The sequence below is a fragment of the Poecilia mexicana genome, unplaced genomic scaffold (genome assembly GCF_051168715.1).
Source record: "Poecilia mexicana isolate PSO_F unplaced genomic scaffold, ASM5116871v1 scaffold_6, whole genome shotgun sequence".
Classification (NCBI taxonomy): Eukaryota; Metazoa; Chordata; class Actinopteri; order Cyprinodontiformes; family Poeciliidae; genus Poecilia; species Poecilia mexicana.
Window position 1 is genome coordinate 7,442,385 of NW_028263375.1, and position 4,743 is coordinate 7,447,127.

Sequence of the window (4,743 nt, forward strand, 5' to 3'; positions counted from 1 at the left end):
CGATTAGAAACAATCTTGTTATAAGTGAAATAATCTGCCAATGAAACATGCTCTTTTTCATCAACATTACTGACTTGAAACAATCTGCTATGTCTTGCAGAAAAGTTACTTTCATGTTAGTTTTCTTATTTGAAGTATAAGATATTTGCACAAGAAACTAGAGGAAAAATACTTGATAATATTTTGTGTTTTTGCAGCGTTCCGGGTGGGAATCAAGCCTTTTCTGCATAACAGAATTATCGTTCTGCTTTTCCTTTAGTTATTTGTGAAGAGAAAACACGGCAGAGGCAGCTGGGAATTGTTCTCCAAACACAGGCTTCTGCTTTCGTGGAGGAATCAGTTGATTCAGAAATCTAAGAATCTGTTGCATAAACAGTTTGCTGGGACGGTGTTGGACCTGGCTGCGGCTCAGCATGACGGATTTACATTTCAAATCGGTTCTTCTCAGAACGAAGCAGGCAGATAATAAAGCCTGTTTGTGTGAGTGTGCGCTCGGTTTAAAGGGAGGAATCCAATTAGCAAACTGTTGGCCTCTGGTCCGTTTGTCACCTGACGGCTCGGCGTCCAGCAGAGAGGGCAACGGTTGGTCTGCTGTTGATCAGTCATGGTTAAAGGAAGTAAGTACACCCTCTTCCTTTTGGCTTTAGAATATCAGGATGTAATGTAATCCCGTTGTGGCTGAAACGATTATTGAAATAATTGTCAACTAATTTAGTAATCGATTAATCGATAACTGGACTATACAGACTGCAAATTAAAATTTAAATATATCAAAAATAAAAATAAAACAAATTAAATTACATAAATAGATCAAATTAAAAATGTAATTAAATGTTGTCATACTAGGCAGTAGTTACACACAAATAGGGGAGTCACTGACAAAATGTGAATATTTTGATGAGTAAAAGTGCATTAAAAGACTTCAGAAAATTCTAATGAGATAGTTATATTGAAAATAAAGTTATATTTAATTTAAAAATGCAATAATAATAATAATCAGAACAAATGAAAATAAACAATACAATCGATAATCGATACAGATTACTAAAATGAATATATATGGATGCAGCGATGCTGTGTTTTGGGGTTCCTTACCTTTGAACTGGAAGGACAAAATGTAAAACATTACATATTAAACAGAGGTAATAATTCATGAAGCTGCTTGAAGCATCGGCTGTTTTTCTCTTTGCTGCAGCTCTGAGTTGCTGATGGATGTGCTTCTGTTGGCGTCTCCTTGCTTTAACTCCGATAAATCATAAATCAAGAGTCAGAGCAGGCAGAAAATCGACATATTTCTTGTTTCTGATCAGTAAGTCGAAGCAGAAAAGTGTCAGTTTAAGCCGAGCCATGCTCTGCGGCTTCACTTTGGCAGAAAGGAAGAAGCAGAATCGAAGTCCTCCAAAGGCGCCTTGAGGACGGCTGCAGATTAAAGAACCGATTCTGGATTATTTAACGGCCAAATTAAAATTCACAGAGTAGATTTACAGCTCTGAAGTCTGACAGATTGATGTTCGCTGCGCTTCAGCCGCCCGCTGGATGAAAATGTGACAAAAGGAATCGGATCAGCAGGCCGGAACCAGAACGCCACCAGGGAGGGTCAGAGGTCATGGAAGGCCAGAGGTCAGGGAAGGCCAGAGGTCAGGATGGGTCAGAGGTCAGGATGGTTCAGAGGTCAAAACATCTGGAGGGTTGGGAAACCCACATCAGGGCAAATTCCCTGATTAATGTCCACTTGTTTTTGGTCCTAAGTAGAAAACTATTGCATTTATTTTATTTTATTTTTTTGCTGCATATTAAAATTATGAAGTACATCCAGTCAAATAATCCATCTCTGACCTTCCACCCAGGAAAATCTAATGCCTTATTTCCAGCAGTGGAGTAAATTAACTATATCCCATTTCTTCATCCAGTTGGATGTTCCAGCTTCACATTTCTCACTCTGAAAACGATCAAAACAGTTTCCCCATGTTTCTAAAAGAGAAAATCCATCTCAACTTTTTTTCTGTTTGGAGTTATAAAAACATTCTCTAAGCATTAAAAAATGATTTTTCTCACACAGAAAACGGAGCCATGAACACCTGATCTTCATCTGCTCGCAGGTAAATCTGTCCTCCATCATTTCTCTGCCCTTCACAGCCCTCTGCTGTCTCTTAGCAACGCCAGCGGCCGGATCAATGGAGCCACAGAGAGATGGATGAGTGGCCGAGAGGACAAAAAGAGGGAAGGAAGGGTGGGGAAGCAAGGATGGAGCATGAAGAGGAGGCTTGAAATGTCACCGTCTGATCTGTGCGCATGAGATTTTAAAGAGACAGGCTTCATTTCTGCACATGTGAGGCGACACGAGGAGGACAGTATGGAGTTTATGTCCTCAGAAACAGAAACAAATCTGACGACCTCCAAGGTACTGGCTCTTCATCATCACCAGCTGGGTGTGCATAAAAGCTCAAACATGCCCCCTCTTTAATTAAAACATGATTTAACGACCTACCTCCGTGTGGCACCAGTAGATCTGCTGCTGCTGCAGCAGCTGCGGCTGCAGGTCATTCAGGCTCCGCAGCCTTCCAGCAGCCAGCCACGCCGTCTGAATGTAAATGCGTCTGTTTATTCTCCGGGTCCAAAGCCTCCAGAGCCGGAGCTGAAACCTCCTGGTCAGAGGAGCAGACGTAAAAACAGCCAGGAGACGCTGCCTGCAGATGCTAAAAGCTGCTAACTCCGCAGACTGGGAGCGGATCGGAGCGGAGGAGGACGCCGGGACAGGTGGAGGACCGCGGGGGGTCCACAGAGCTAGAGTGAGCCCCGAGGCCGGTCGGACGTGTCCCGGAGGAGCTGCGAGGTCGGAGTCTGTCCCGGAGAAACCGTGGATGATCACCGGCGGCCACGGCTGTCAAACTGACCGGCGATAAACCACGACTTCCGGTTGTAATCTTTCACAAAAAAACCCGAGCAGAGATTTTTTTGTTGTTAGTTGTGCAAAGAAACGAACGATATGGTAAAAATCACAATTAATCAATCAGTCTTTATTTGTTGAGCATTTTCTTACATAACAATGTGAGATAAAAACAGAAGGTAATAATGAGAAAACGAGCTAATCGAAGGTAAATATGGTCTCATGCGCACAAATAGGGATGAATTACTGCACAAAAAACTTTGAAATTTTGGGATTAATTTCAAAACTTTTCTAGAAAATATAACATTTATGAACTCCTTAAGTTGAAAACCTCCTGGTCAGAGGAGCAGACATAAAAACAGCCAGGAGACGCTGCCTGCAGCTTTTTACAACTTTTTAAACTAATAATCTTTTTTTCTAGAAAAATTTGAAGGTTAATCTAAAATTTTCTGAATTTTTGGCGGAAATATTTTTAAAAAAAGAAAATCTACAATAAAAAATAAACCATGATAGTAACAGGGAAACCCCGTACAGACATATTTTAAACTGATGTGATTTTGGTTTGAAGGATTGAGGAAACACAACTGTGTTAATTGCGAGTATGAAACACTTATAGGTGAACAAAAAGTCCGAGATACCTCAGAACAAATAAACAAGAAATACAATTGCCAAAACTATACACATGCATACAAAGTTACAAAATGGATAAAAAAACATATAGCACACGTAAATTGATTAAAATATACATAAGAACTACAAATATAATAACTTAAAATGGGGTTAAATTAGAAATAAACAATCTTTTTTTAACTGAAACGCAGCTAGGCAATAAATAAATCAAGTTTTAACTATATAAGTAAAAGATAAATAAAAATCAAATGAATGATAAAAATATCTTATTTTAAATAAAAAAAATTCCAATTAATGTAATAGCAAGTAACTTTCATTTAGAAAGAAATAATCATATTTGTTATGTATTCTTTTGAGTGTTTTGTTGTATTTTATCCTAATAGATCTTGATCTCAATACATTAGAATAGCTAATTACTCTATTAAAAAATCCATCCATCCATCCATCCATCCATCCATCCATCCATCCATCCATCCATCCATCCATCCATCCATCCATCCATTTTCTATACACCCTTGTCCCTTAGTGGGGTTGGGAGGTGCTGGTGCCTGTCTCCAGCTAACGTTCCGCCGAGAGGCGGGGTCACCCTGGACAGGTCGCCAGTCTGTCGCAGCTGTTCAAAAATATAAAGTCATATTTTACATAGATTCATAATACATCACAAGTGCTTGTTTTGATGCTAATGATTTGAGACTGCTCATGAAACCCCAACATTCAGTTTCTTAAAAACTTTAGACAAATATAAAAGTTTATTAATAAAGAAATACATCTGATAGTCAGTGACATCCACAAATTGTCACTGCTATATCGATGGAAAGTTGAGTGGAAGAATAAAAGGGTCACTGATGGTCTCCATGCCACTGATGCAGTAATTCAGCAAAAATGATTTAACTGGACTATTAACTTAAGAGAAAAAAATACTTGAAATATATCATGTTTTGTGTAAATAATTCATATATATTTTTGAATTTCAGTACTGAAACAAATACAGTTTTGTAGTTCAAATTACTGAGACAAATCTGCATAGTTTTTTCAATGATTAGTTCCTTTATCTATGCTTCCTTTTCTTAAAGATTTTTAAAAATATATGTTTTCTTTGCTGGCTTTGATCAGTTCCTTCTTGTTTTTTCCTTTTACTATTGACTGTATCGTAACTTTATGATCCTTTGTCGACATCTGCTGGACACATTGCGTTACTGCAGAGAATAATTTCAGTCAGGCATTGT